This window comes from Triturus cristatus, chromosome 5_1 (genome assembly GCF_964204655.1).
Source record: "Triturus cristatus chromosome 5_1, aTriCri1.1, whole genome shotgun sequence".
NCBI lineage: Eukaryota > Metazoa > Chordata > Amphibia > Caudata > Salamandridae > Triturus > Triturus cristatus.
This window is the reverse complement of record NC_140587.1, coordinates 232,894,301-232,910,440: the sequence shown is the minus strand read 5'-3', so window position 1 is coordinate 232,910,440 and position 16,140 is coordinate 232,894,301.

The window sequence follows — 16,140 nt, the reverse complement described above, 5'->3', positions numbered from 1 at the left end:
TAAATGAATAAAATGCATATTACTTCCCTTGAGTCTTTGAATGAAAATAAAGACATAAATAAAATATAAATATTGTTCTGTATTTATTTTCTATAGTATGTGTATTATACTATATTAGCAATAAAATAATTGTCTTACATTGACTTGCTCTTATAAATCAATTTTTGAATTGAAATGTATAACATACTATTACCACTCAACCATACATGTTTATTCATTAACCTTGCTCCAAAATAAACAACTAGTTTTTTATTTTTCCCACTCCACACTATTTTAACTCAGGAAAAGTGCTGGACAATAATCATATATAATTTACTATTCCTACCCCAAACTATATAAAATCAGGGAAGATGATGTACACTAAGGGGTCTATTATAATGTCGGACGGATCGCCACCCAACTATGGCGGTGGCAATCCGCATGACACTATACACCGCCCGCCACCCATTTCCTCCCTGCCATATTACTATGGCAGGGGGACCCCGGTGGACAGAAAGACCGTCTGCCGGTTTTCCGCCGGTCAACCAGTCGACCGGGCGGAAAAGGCGCTGGGTATGGTGCCGGTGTCTGGAAGACAACGCCATCCATATTAGCATACAGGCGGATTAGTGCCTTTCCATGGTGGCGAAAGGCATGTGGTGCATGACTGTTTGGGCCTGTTGCGGGCCCCCAGGGTGTTGGGGGAGTGCGGGGTGCACATGGGGGATACCTATGGTACCCCCCTGTATTTGCATGCACAACGTGGCAAGCATCGTGCTGTGCCTGCCACGTTGTGCAGGCAAATGCACAAGGTGCAGCCACAGCATTGTGGCAGGCGGTGCTGTGTGCACCGCCCGCCACAATGATGTGGATGGGGGATGCCACCACCACCGTGGCAGTGGCCTTCTAATTGCCGGTGCGGGACTGCCGCACCACTGTCCACCCGCCATCCTAATAGGCCCCTTAGTATATATAATTTACTATTCCCACTCCAAACTATATAAACTCAGGGAAGGTGCTGGACACTAAACATATATAATTTACTATTCCCACTCCAAACTAGAAAATGTCAGGGTAGGTGCAGGACATTAAACATATATAATGTACTATTCCCACTCCAAACTATATTAACTCAGGGAAGGTGCTGGACACTAAACATATCTAATTTACTATTCCCACTCCAAGCTATATTAACTCAGGGTAGGTGCTGGACACTAAACATATACAATTTACTATTCCCACCCCAAACCATATTAACTCAGGGAAAGTGCTGGACAATAAACATAAAAAAGATAATATTCCCACTCCAAACTACCAAAAGTCAGGGAAAGTGCCAGACACTAAAAATATATAATTTACTAATCCCACTCCAAACTATATTAACTGAGGGAAAGTGCTGGATCATAAACATATCAAATATACTAGTCCCACTCCAAACTACCAAAGGTCAAGGAAGGTGCTGGACACCAAACATATTAATTTACTATTCCCACTCCAAACTATATTAATTCAGGGAAAGTGCTGGACAAGAAACATATGAAATATTCTATTCCGACTCCAAACTACAAAAACTCTGTGAAGGTGATGGAGAATAAACATTTTAATTATAGTATTCCAACTACAAACTACAATAACACAGGGAATGTGCCAGCCACTAAACATATATAATGTTATATTCCAACTCCAAACATTAACACATGTGCAGAACAATGAACTCATAAAATGTAATATTCCCAATCAAATGTACATAAACACATAGAAAATAATACACACTATACACATATATATTAAACTATTCCCACTTCTAAAAACATATCCACAACAAACTTATAAGATATTCATATTTTTTTATTATTTTGTTATTTATAAATTATGTTTTAATACAAAACGTAAAGATACATTTTTAAAAATACATTTTAATTACAATTTTATAAAAATAATATTAAGCAAAGACATTTACTTTTCATTTTTTAACACTAATAATTACAAACCCAAACATTCAACATCCTCCAAATGTAGAAACAAAATGTAAATTACAATTTTGAAATTACAATTTAAAAAAAAAACAATAGCACACTAATCCCATCTCAAAATAACACACCTCTACCTAAAATATTTTTATTTTTTTATATACATTTATTTTTTCACTACTGTAATAATATTGTTTTTCTTTAAAATTCAACTTTTTACTTTTTCCAAATGTTTTTACATTTTAAACATTACTCCACCAACATATCTGCAATGCCCAGAAAATCACACTATTAATATATAGTTTTAATTAATATTTGTAAAAATATTTAAATTCTTTTTTTAATTTTTTATTTTAAAACAACTCCCCCATCCTCCTCTATAAACCCAACATCCCACTCCTAAAAAACATTTTAAAATTTATTGTTTATGACTAACATTTTTCTTAAATATTAAATTATTTTTAAAACACTCCCCACCCTTATCCCCTATAAACCCTACATCCTGCTCCTAAAACAGTTTTCAATAAAACATATCCAATTTATAAAAAATTATTATTAGCTTTACAATTATATACTATGAACAAAATACACTACATTTAAAAAATCAAGATATCTTTATAACAATATCTTCAAAATCGATATTTTTAACAACGATATTTTATACAACAAACTAAATCGATATTCTTGACATCGATATAGTAAACCACGATCTTTTTGACTATTGGCATCAAAAACTTGACATTATGATACAACGATATTTCAAACTCAATATTATGTCAACTTACCTTCTGAAACTCAGGAATGCAACGTGTTTACAACAATAAGGTGCAGCCCTGCGTTTCCGCTGGGGCTAATTTCAGCTGCCTAGCGCCAGCGCAGGCACCCTTGCACCATAGTACAAGGGTACCTGCGTTTGGGGAATGATTGTTTATGTGCAGGAAGGTGTCTCTTACTGCAAATAAGTGCAGCACACATAGAATGACCAACCCGTCATTTTTACAATTATTGTTTATGTGCAGGAAGGGACACCTTCCTGCACATACACAATCATGTATGGTGTTTTGCTGTTTCTATGTGTGCTGTACAATGTAGCACACATAGAAACAGCAAAAAAGAGGAGGAATGAAGTATGGGTTTTTTGGTCTTAATTTTGGCGCTGCCTCCTATTCACGCCAGCCTTGTAAATTGGGGGCAGCATCAAATTTAATGGGTCTTGGGGTGAAAAGCCCACCACAACACCCATTGCCCACCCCTTCCACGCTAAGTATAGCGTTAAAGGGGGCCTTTTTTACAAGGCAGCGCTAAGCTATGTTAAAACGCTGCCTTGTGAATAAGGCAACACCTGTATCGCCACAGGAATATCTTTAAAAGGGATGTTCTTGTAGCTATAGGGGCTTGTAATATGCCCCAAAGTCTTTTCAATTTATGCCAGTACTAGTTTCCTGCTGTAAAAATTTGGAAGAGCACTTGCTGGCTGAATATTCTAATGTGTTTTTTAAGGCCATTGGTGGCTTTGCTCCTGGAGAACAGGGAATTTTTTGTCAAATTAGAAATTGTGGTGAGACCTCCAACATGCAATATGCTGCTCCTACACTCATATAGATATAGTTTAGAATGCTCACTGAAGTGCACCATGAGTGAATTGCCAGCACACTTTTCACTTAGGGGCCGATGCCGATCTCTTTGGGAGAAGGGTCAGTCTGACTCAGATACGGAGGGCTTTCCAACCGACTCGTGCTCCGGGGCTCCGAGGGCCCAAGTACGAACAAGCGCTGATGGACACGGGTCGTTCGGAGCCCCATTGAAGTCAGTGGGAGCCTGTTCTACGACGCGTACATAGGCTCCCATTGATGAAAAAGGTACATTGTGCACAAAGGCGCCCCCTGTAGTGGGGTCGCGTTCGTGCCTCCCGCACTGTACATGCATGTGTAGGGGGTACACTTGGGTCCCCTCCTGGGATCGACTCATAAGACTATAGGTTAAGGGGGGTTCGGCGCGGACCTCCAGAGTCCGCTTCCGGGAGTATTTACGCGTCGGATGCTCCGACTCGATCCAGCTGTCCAAATCGTGCATCGTACTGGCTTGGTCGTAAATCACCTCTATTGCATGGCTGGGTTTGCTTACAGATGAGAAGTACGGAGCGGTTCGGACCCGGAACCGATTCGGTCGGCGATTTTGCATATTCTAGCATCGTACTTGCTCACTCGTACAGCTGTTTGAGTCAGGCGGAAAACATGCATACGGCTCGTACTTTTTCCGTCCGGATCGCGTTTCGGAGCCCTTCCGAGGGAGTAGGCCCCTAAGTGTGCAAGTTTGAAAATCATTAGGCCATTTGGATTTTTGAGGTTTCTCACCTCTGTTGAAGCGTCTTGGGAATGGTGATATTTGAAAAGTTAATTGAAAGCACAACACTTCTTATATTGCAGAAAAAGTGTGTGGTATAAGAGTCAAAGTTGGGTGTCTCAAATAACTTAGCTGATGATTACTTCATTGACATTACACAAGCTTATCCTTCTGTTTCCCCTGGCCTAAGTACAGTGAACCTTGATCATAATGACCCTCTATCGTTCTAAATATGTGAGAATTGTAGTATGAGTTAAATAAGGCAAAAACTGTGAGTGTAATGGCACTTTAAGTGTATAGTGGCTGATTGTGCTAGTTCACAACATAATTAATTCCTTATTAATTAACACTGCAACCTTATACATTTTTAGTGACAATAGGTCTGGATTTGAAAGGTTCTGTACCTTAGAGGGCAAAGGAAGATGCCAACAGAAAGCATTATCACTCAATTATTTTTCTGCTGGCAATTGTATCTGCAAGTCTTTGGAAGATTATGAGTGTGTTGGGGTGGTACTCAACTAAAACAAGTCTTATTCAGGAATAAACTAGAAAATCGCAATGAGACTGTACATGAAATATAGCAATTATTTGCGCAAATTGTGGAATATGTTTTTTTTTTTTTACACTATGGCTGTGGTTGATTTAAACATGCTTTGTCTAATCTCAGTTCCAGGTGAATTAGATTGACTGGTAGGTCTTTTGGGAATCAGTGAAAACGCTGGTGTTCACAGTGAGTCTATTTTGTTGTCAGAAATGTTTCCACTTGAGTCCACTTGAGTCAACAGTCTGACCACCATCCTGTCCAACCAGTTGATCCTTGCATTAACCCAATAGGATCGCTCATCGTCGCACAAAGAGAATCTTACCCTTTGATGAACGTGGGTTGCTCTTTTTTTTTTGCTAATCCCCAAAAGCAGGGTAATGCAGGACACCAGATGGACTTTTGGGTAACATAGATTTAGGGACTCTTGTACAACATTTTAGCAATTCTCAAATCAGTTACAAACCTGTTTGCAAACTTTAAAATTGTGTTTTTTCAGGACAGAGGGGTCTTTTAGGATGGCGGTCGGAAAACCTATGGTAGCGGAAATCAACCGCCCGCTGGTACCGCGGCAAAACCACCGGTCCGATTAGGATCAACCGCCAAAAAAATCCAACCGCGGTGGAATGAGGCTGAGAAAGATCGTCCGTAGCGGGCAGAGCTGGTGAAAATACATCCGCGCTGGTCGGATTCGTGGCGGAAACATGCTAAACCGCCACCAGGCCAGCGGAGTGACCGCACGTTAAATTAGGATTCCCCCGATGTGACAGCAGGACATTCCCCTGTTTCCGACCGCCGCGGTCGCAAACAGTGATGAATGGGAGAGCTGGCGGAAGGCCTGTAGCATAGCCACCGCTGTGGATGCTCCGTGACAAATATGGCGATCGTCAAAAAAAACTCAGGCCACCAAGTGCACACAGCAAACTAGCCCTGCCCCAAAAAACACCTTACACACCCCAATGACACACCTCCATGGCAACTTCAAAAATACAAACCCAGGACAACACCCCTGACAGCAATACTCCATTTTGACACACCCACATAGCTGAGTATAAAACCAGCCCCTTCCCTGACCAGAATCCTTTGCACTACTCCAGTCCTGTAGGAACCAAACCCTGCAGCACACATCTCACCAGCACAACAACACACACACACACCACCTACACCACCCCCACCACCCTCACAACTGCACCTCAAAACATTAGCACATCACACACCACAGCACCACAGAAAATGCCCAAATTCACAGAGAGTGAGTTGTCAGTCATGGTAGATGAAATAATCAGAGTGGAACCACAATTGTTTGGTACCCTGGTCCAACAGACACCAGTAGCCACCAGAGCACAAATGTGTGCAAGGATAGTCATCGAGGTCAATGCAGTAGGGACCACCCCGTGCACCAAGAAGGAGATCGTGAGGCGGTGGCATGACCTCAAGAGCAAGGTGAAAGAGAGGAACAACAAGAATCTTCAGCTGGCTTAGGTGACTGACGGTGGCCCTCCCATTCCACCAAGAACATTCACTGCATGGGAGGAGAAGGTGCTTGGCATACTGCATCCAGAAAGTCTCACAGGAATAGCCGGGGGAGTGCAGGCTTGTAAGTGCAAATGTATACCATTACACTGCTATGTACTGTCTTGCACAACTACAAACCTACACCTCCTAGGCCCAAGTCCATTCATCTGCACCACAATACCCAACACAGGTCTCACAGATGTAACATTCACTCCATCTGAATCACCCCAAAGGTAGCCAGCAACATTCCCAGGGTTGCATGTGTACAGGCAGCCAGCACTACAACTCCCACCAGGCAGCCCTGTCCTATCCCTGAGCAGGATGGTACACTCCGTCCCACTAAGAAGCATGTGTCAGCCATTACATTGTTCAGCTTCACCTAACAGGTAGGTAGCCATCTTACCAGGGAGGACTGTTTGGGGGTGGGAGGCCTGCACTACAACTCCCACCAGGCCCCCTTGTTCCACAGCTCTGCACCATGGAGCACTCCCCCACAGCCAGAAGCATGTAGCAGCTATTGTATTACAACAACCAAACTAACAGGTAGGTAATCATCTGCACAGTGAGGTGTGTTTTGGGGGTGGGAGGCCTGCACTACAACTCCCAACAGCCCCCCCTGGCCCAACCGAGAGCAGGATGGAGCACTACCCCCCACCCAGAACCATGTTGCACCCATTGTATAACAACAACCAAACTTACAGGTAGGTAGCCATCTAAACAGGGAGGGGTGTCTGTGAGTGTGAGGCCTGCACTATAACTTATTACAACAGGCCCCCCTGTCTCACCCCTGAGCAGGATGGAACACTGAAACACACACCCAGAAGCATGTGTCAGCCATTGCATTGTTCACCTTCACCTAACAGGTAGGTAGACATCTTACCATGGAGGGTTTTTTTCGGGGTGGGAGGGCTGCACTACAACTCCCACCAGGCCCCCCGTCCCACCCCTGAGCAGGATGGAGCACTCCCCACCACCCAGATGCATGTTGCAGCCATTGTATTACAACAACCATCTAAACTGGGAGGGGTGTTTGTGAGTGGGAGGCCTGCACTACAACTCACAACAGGCCCCCTGTCCCAACCCTGAACAAGATGGAGCACTCAAACACACACCCAGAAGCATGTGTCAGCCATTGCATTGTTCACCTTCATCTAATAGATAGGTAGCCATCTTCCCAGAGAACGCAGTTTGGGGGTGGGAGGCCTGCACTTCAACTCCCACCAGGCACCCCTGTCCCACCCCTGAGCAGGATGGAGCACTCCCTCCCACCAAGAAGCATGTGTCAGCCATAGCATTGTTCACCTTCACCTAACAGGTTGGTAGCCATCTTACCAGGGAGGGCTGTTTGGGGGTGGGAGGCCTGCAATACAACTCCCACCAGGCATCCCTGTCCCACCCCTGAGCAGGATGGAGCACTCAAACACACACCCAGAAGCATGTGCCAGAAAGTCCACCAAAATGTGACAACAGAACAGGTAAGTAGACAGTGCATGAACCCCACCATTCCTCTCAAAAAGCATGGAGCCATATTACAACACAAGCCCTCAGGTCCCAGCAAAATTGACACAGATACAATATTGATGTACAGTGTGCAGACAGCTAAGTGTATGTAACCCTCACAGAAACAGAAGTGTGACTCACCAAATCCCATGTTGAAGCAAATCAGGGCACAAACATGCACAGCACTAAATGCTATCTGTAACTTCCATGGGGGCTGAGCTTGAAGGACCATATGAAAACTGAACAAGCATGGTCTGTTGAACAAATAAATCAAAGCATAAGACATGACAAAGCTATGCATGAGATGACAATGGATAGTTCATGTGCAGCTGTAATGCCTGCCAGACAGAGTAATCAGCAAAGATGCTTCACATCAAGCTGTATTGCCGCCAGTTGTCAGATGACAAACTTTCATCGTAATCACAAAATCTTCACATGGGGCATGGTACCTTTGACTTGTCACACCATGGAAAAATAATGTATGTACCTCAACATCATGTCATGATGCACATTACCGTGCAGACATACAACGTGCAAAATAGTTAGCTGTGTGTTGCATGACCAGTAAATAAGATACATCGAACACTAAGCTTGAGGGGGGCGCATCAATGACCATTTCCCCTCTGTCCCACAGGTGACCAAAAACTGACTGCAGAGGACGACAACATCAACCTGTAGAGCCCGTCTCCACCCCCGGAACATGGACTCTCTGATGAGGACTCCCTGGATTTCGAGGATGCATAGCTTGAAGCCGGCCCATCTGGTATACAAGGGCGCAACAGGTCCCAGGACCCCACTGTCCCCCCACCACCACATCAGTAACAACAACAACAACTACGCTGACCCCTGCTGGAATGACCTGTGCGGCCCCCACCACCACCAGTGCTGCCTGCAACACTCTCCCTGCCCCAGATGATGACCACCCCACCCCACCAACTGAGGAGGGCAGGGAGACTAGGCGGGTGCCTACAGTGGTGAGGCAACAGGTGCATGACAGCAGGGCAGTTGGGAGGGCAAGGGGGAGTCGAAGCCAACAGGACACTGGGACCGAAGCCCTGGACAACATCACCAGAATCCTTGGGGCCTATGAACGGATCCAGGGACAAACAGGCCAGGCTCAGGAAGATGCCCGTGAGCTCTGTGTGCTGATGAGGTCCATAGACTCCCGCATGGGCCAAATTGTGGACCTCTTGGGTCAGCTAGTGGCGGTTCTGAGGGACAGGCCTGCGTCACAACCCACACCTCCACCTCCCTCCAGTGGCTGCAGGATGACAGTACAACATACTCCCCTGCGGCCACCGAGAGGGGGGACTCCTCAGACCCCACTGGCCCTGCAGCAGAGGCCCCCCCCTGCCAAACGACCAACAGGCCATCTGAAGAAATCCAAGGGAGGAACACCTGCCAAACTAGGAGCCAGCCATGATGTCAACCCTCTTCACCTTGCCATTGACTTTGTTGACTGTCCTTCCCAAAACTGCCTTGTAAATGGCATCCGTCTGTTGGACTGGGTCAGCACATCAATGTGGTGACTACTCGATTGTCTCATCTACCATCACTGACAACTCATTGCTTCACAATTCACCTTTTTGTAAATATTCACTCCCCTGTCACATGTACCCATTGTAAATAGACACACCTCACACACCAATGTCGTTGTGTCTGCTCCGTGTTTATCACAGGATGTGCAATGTTCACCATGACTACAATATACCAGGAGCACAGATTGTAGGCAAGGAGAGGCTGAAGGGACCTAGGAAAACACAACAGAACAATATTCACTAGTCAGGCGGTGGCATCGCAGCCATCACGCAACTCTTGTCATCAAGGTACTCCGATCTGCACATATTACAATGAGCAACAGTACCGACATATACATAATGTATCTGTGCCAAATCACCCTGTCCCAGAAACACTGGCAGCCAGCACTGAGTCAATAACAGGCTGCAGTCACAAAGCTCACATGGACCTTTTCACCAAAAACAACATCATCAGAGAATGTCCACAATGTACATTGTCACTCACCTTCAAGTGAAGTAGCGGTTGATAAGCTGTTGACACAGGTTGACACCTTCCTCCTCTCCACTATCCTCGTCACTGGACATGGGTTGGTTTGCAGGCGGGGGCCTCGGCTGCTCATCAGCAACCAGGAGCAGGAGATCTCCTTGCGCAAGGCCAGGTTGTGGAGCATTTAGCATACAACTACAATCTGACACACCTTTTTGGGCGAGTACATCAGTGCACCTCCGGTCTTGTCCAGGCAACGGAAACGTGACTTCAGGAGACCGAAGGTACGCTCCACCACACGACGTGTCCTCTCACGGGCATCATTGTAGTGGACTTCAGCCGGTGTCCTGGGATTCCGCAGAGGGCTCAGCAACCAAGGACGGTTGGGATATGCTGAATCACCTAGGTGTGAGATGCACAGAAACAACGTTGTAATGTAACTGTGGCAGAGGACAGCAGGTCACACACACAGCACGCTACCGGACTCTTCGTACTCACCCACAATCCATGCATGCTCTGGAAGCTGATTATCCATTAGTCGTGGCACAATGCTGTTACGCATGATGTACGAGTCATGGGCCTAGCCTTGGAATTTGACACAGACATGTGAGATGATCATATCCACCTGGCACACCACTTGCACATTGATGGAATGGAAATGTTTCCTGTTCCTGTAGATGTGCTCACATGCCTGTGGTGGAACAAGTCCAACATGTGTGCAGTCAATGGCACAAACAATATTGGGGATGTGCCCAAGGGCATAAAAATCACCCTTCACACCCGCCAATTCATGCCTTCTGGGAAAATGGATATATCTGTCCTTGTAGATCATCATAGCGGACAGGACATCACGTAGCACCATGCTGAGCATAGGTTGCGACATCCCACTTGCACTGGACACCGTGTACTGGAAAGATCCAGTAACAAAAAAATGCAGGGCCGCCATAACCTTAGAGATTGGTGTGAAAGCTGTCAGATATGTCCTGTGAGGCCGCAGGTGGGGCTCCAACATAGCACATAGGTCTTGTAGGGTGGGTCGATCCAGACGGAATTTCTGTATGACCTCCTCATCCTCCATGTCTGCCAGCACTGTGAAGGGATAATGCACATTGGATCTCCTCCTAGGTGAGATGAAAGGGGACACATGTCAATGCAATCCACCATGAGATGTGTCCGATAACCTACGTTTTGTGTGACACAATACCAACAATGACTGTCATCACAGTTAAGCTTACAGCACAACTTACATGTAGGGACACCTTCAGCTACACCAGTAGTACAACTGTTCACTTTTCACACAGCTAGCACCTCCAAAACAATATCTGACTATGTGAATGCCCAAAGTAATATGGCCACATCTTGCATGAGCAGCCCTGAGAGTAGTCCATACAGCATATGTGTAAAACTGCAACACTACTGTCTCCTACCTAGCTGCTGTACCTGCCACACCTTCTTGTGTAAGTCAAACAGGGCACACATCAACAACACAACGAGCACAGTCTGTGGTTAAACAACAAGTATGTGCGTGAGCAAAGAAAAATAGACATCGAAACATGCACAATGTGTAGTCAAACATTTATCACTGTAATTTGCTAAGCCCTATCACACATTGACATGTGTACCCATTGGAGAGTCCATCACAACACTGTTCTGTGTACATGCCTAGCAATATCACAAGTGACATGTGAGGGAGTAAATGCCAATGTTTTCAATCATATACACCAACATGGCATGTGTAGTCAGCAGTGGGCTAAATGTTACATTGGCATTGCATGCACAATCGTGTGCCATGAATCATGTGTCTACTGTGCACTGTTGAGAACTGGCCATTGGCCATTCACACAACATGATGTGTCCATAGGGGCTGTGAAAGTGATCCGCAACCCAAATCACGGTCACTGGCACCAATGTATGGCATCCGTATTGCGGTAGCGACCGCCTGACCCCTGCGGTGTGTCACCGCCAATGGCAAAGCCACACTCACGGTAGTTATACATATATGTGTATTGCCAAATGGCAGTTGGTATGCTCCGCCACCCAAATCATGGTCACTGGCACCAATGTATGGCAGCCATATCGTGGTAACGACCGCCTGGCCCCTGTGGTGTGACACCGCCAATGGCAAAGCCACACTCGCTGTAGTGATAGATATATGTGTATTGCCAAATGGTGGTTGGCATGCTCCACCACCTAAATCACGGTCACAGGCACCAATGTATGGCAGCCATACCACACTAGCAACCGCCTGGCCCCTGCGATGTGTCACCGCCAATGCCCAAGCCCTGACAGCCAATGGGAACCGCAATCGTGGTAGCCTAATGCAATTTTGAAAATCGCAGTAGGCATACTAAACCACCGTGGGGCCGGTCATTGGATGCAATTGAAAGACACACGACAGCGGTAGCGACCGCCTGCCCCCTGCGGTGTGTCACCGTCAATGCCCAAGCCCTTACAGCCAATGGGAACTGCAATCACTGTAACCTAATTCAATTTTGAAAATCGCGGTAGGCGTGCTCCACCACAGCAGAGCTGGTCATTAGATGCATTTGAAAAAAGCGGACAGGAACACCGATTGCCACAGCTTAGATCCACTGAAACTAATCCAGGGGGCTATATATGTCTGAGAGAGAGCCTCACATTTCCACTGCTTCCAAAGCCTGCTTCCTGACACCCCTCAGCACCAACTGCTGCTGTTCCTGTCTCCAGAGCCTGCTGCCTGACACCCCTCAGCACCAACTGCTGCTGCTCCTGTCTCCAGAGCCTGCTGCCTGACTCCCCTCAGCACCACCTGTTGCTCCTCCTGTCTCCAGAGCCTGCTGCCTGACACCCCTCACCACCAACTGCTGCTGCTCCTGTCTCCTGTCTCCCTAACCCAGTGATGGTGAGGACTGAGAAGATCAGGGCCCGTCCCTTCACCACCGAGGAGCTGGAGGTCCTGGTGGGCGAGGTGTTCACACAGTATGGGAGGCTATATGGTGCTCTAGATGTCATGGTAAGTGTTTCAAAGTGGAAGTGAGAGAGCATGGAGTGCACACATGAAGTTGTGTCATACACTGCCTAGCATGCTGTGTCGAGGGGAAAGGGGTGTGTAGCCTATTTCACACGTTTCCCTGCCTGCACATCAAAATTGGAGGGACATGTATTGTTTTGTCAGCCATACAGTGATGCAGCAAGCTGGTTATGCAGGAGTCAGGACAGAAATTGCCTGTGTGAATGGATGTGTGGGTACCTGATGTTCTTCACAGGCTCATCTGTGGCCTTACCAAGGGTTTACGTCCAGAGGGTACCGATGGAAGTGTGTCTGACTCAAAATTAACATCATGTATAGGTCAGCACTATGCTCAGGACTTACATGCCAGAGGGTGACATTCTTGGTGGTAATTCACCTATGACACAGCAGATTGTTGTACTTTTGTACAGGGCCCCTTCCATTTCCACCAGCATGTGTCCTGACTCGCATGTGTAGGCACTGTTCACGCTCTCAATTTGTCCCTTCATGTGACATTTCTTATGCCCCACGTTGAACCTAAGTGTGAGCCCACCTGGCCTGCACAGTCACTGCCCAATCTGACAAGGACACATCACTGAGTGTACAGAGTGAAACATATGGTTTGTCTGCTAGACTATCCATCAAAGAGCCATCTCAGACCTGTAGATTGCACACGACAGGCCTTGTGAGAAGGGTGTAAGATTGTGAGATCATGTCCCTAAATGTGACCTCCATGACACAGTGAGCCATTCACAGGGCAAGGACATTGAGGGCTGCATAGTGTTGGACACAGTGAGTCAGCCCTGAAACATAATTTTCAATGTAATGTATGTCTTGCTCACCCACAAACTGGATAGTAGATGTGGGCACCCTATACATAGCTTTCTGTGCCGGCATCCTGCATGTGTTTGAGGTGGGCAGGTACTGTGTCCACCGTCATACCGGCATGCATTTTCGTATAATTTTCCCATGCTAATGTACTATGTGAGATGCTGTATTGTCTCTGCTAGACATATCTGTGAAGTAGTGCTGAGTTAGTATCATGTTCCTGTACTGAGAGATAGTAGTACATAACCCTGTGTCACTGATTTTTGCCCCTCTTGTCTTCCATGCCTGCAGCTCAAAGTCCACCAGGGTAAGGCCGTGTGGAGGGCCATTGCATGCAAGGTTCGGGCTCTGGGTGTCACAAGAGGTGGGATGACATCTGCCAGCTGAGCAAAAAATATGCCAAAGATCACGCTGGGGCTGCTCCCTCGGACTGGAAGGTTGGCGAGCAAGAGCATGACGCCACTAATGGCCTGCATCTTAGCTGTGACACAGCCTGAGCTGGATGCATGTTTGAAGGACCATCAGCAGCAGGCTGGGGGTGAGTGTTCTGGGAAGGGTGACTTTGGTTGTGAGTGGTTGCATGTGTTCCAAGCCTGGGCCAGTGCTGGGCTCTGTGATGTTGCTAGTGTGATGCAATGGCTTGTAAGTTTAAGTGTTGGGTGCAGCTGTCATGCATATTCTATAGAGCAGCAAGGGCTCTCCGCTCGGATCATAAATTCCTCCTCCAGTCTTCCAGAATAAAGCGTGCCCGCACCGGAGGGAGAAGGTTCTCAGTGAATACGGCTTCCGCTTGGAACTCGCTTCCTCTTATGTTGCGGGCAGAGACCAGCACTCTGCGCTTTCGCAAACTATTAAAAACGTATCTGTTTCCGGTCTAATGTGTCATGTGCTGGCGGTGGTTGATCTAGGGATAGCGCTGGGATGCCCAAGGGTAACCGTGCGCGATATAAAACTCCAAATAATAATAATAATAATAATTCCCTACCTGTACTTTCTTATGTCATTGGAGTAATGGCCCTTGACATTGCATTCTGAGTTGTGGCCTTCTGGCATCGTCTGCATTAGGGTAGTCAGGGACATCCCATGGAAGTGAACAGCAGTATGCATCATCTGAGTGTGCTTTCATCAATGTGTGCATTGCCTGACGTCAAAATTGTGAGGACTACACATCTGACACCAATGTGCAACTGTAGTTGTGCCCCAAAGTATGACACGGTGGATGGCATGAGCTCATGGCCATTGTGGACAGATATGTTGGAGTCTGTATCTGTGTTGTCCCCTTCTGCTGCCTCCAGATGTGACTGTGGCAACATGTTGACAGGTACATGTTTTCCCCCCTCAGCGCCCTAGGTGTGCTCAGAGGGATCTGTGTGTCTGGTTACATGGAGCCACCGGCAGGTTATTTGGCTGTATGGCTATCACATGGGTCACGTATGCCAAGTTTGCATGATGACATGCAAAAATCGAGTTTTGAAATGAGGTTGCATGGTTTTACTGCATAGGGCGGTGTGCAACATGGGGATATCATCATTTTGTTTCGTGCTTTGCTTGCATATGATGGTTGTGTTAATGCCACAGAACTGACCCTACGTCTCTGTCTCTTGCAGTATCTACCATGGCCACAGAAGGACATTGGACAGACACCAGTGGTGAGGTATCAAGCATGACTGCTACACATGAGCACACTGACACTGATGTGACCAGCGCCTCGGAGAGGGACAAGAGTCTGCTTGAGGAATCACAACCAGAGACACCAGCCTCAATGTCATCTGACGCCAACGGTGACACATCTATGTTGGCGGGCACAAGGAGCGGGAACTCTGCCTCCTCTTCCACCACACAGCGCCCAGTGCCCACCCTCCCAGCTACTTCTACTAGTGCTGCCCATGTTCCAACCAGTAGGAAGGGAAGAGCGTCCTTCACCCCAGGCACCACTGCCCCTGCCCCTGTCTTCCCTGCTGCCATCAGTGTTGAGTCTGTGGACCTTTTGCACCAGCTGTGTGTGGGCCAGACAACTCTCATCAATGCCTTCCTAGACCATGACAAAAAGTTGGCACAGGTAGTGGCTTTAATGGAGGGCATTCATTCAGACGTGGGTAGGCTACAAGGGACTGTCCAGTCTTTGTCCTCCGCAGTGACAGCAGCCATTCAGCTGGCACAGTCTCAGAGTCCAGCCCCAGTCCCTTTAGCCACCCCCCTGCCAGTGGCTACATCTGACGATAGTGAACACACACCACAGACCTCAGGTTTAAGATACAGCACATGCAGCACACAACAGCAGCGGCCCAAGCGGGCCAGAGCACAGACACCATCCCCCCAAAAAACCAAAGCCACTCCAGAGCGCAAATGTAAAAGCCCTTCAGGCAACACTCGGGGGCTTAAAGCCAAGAAGCAAGCCTCAGGCTCACATGAATCAAGGCATCCCCAGCCAAGGACTCTCCTGTCCCAAAAGTATCTCGCAAAGTTCCCCT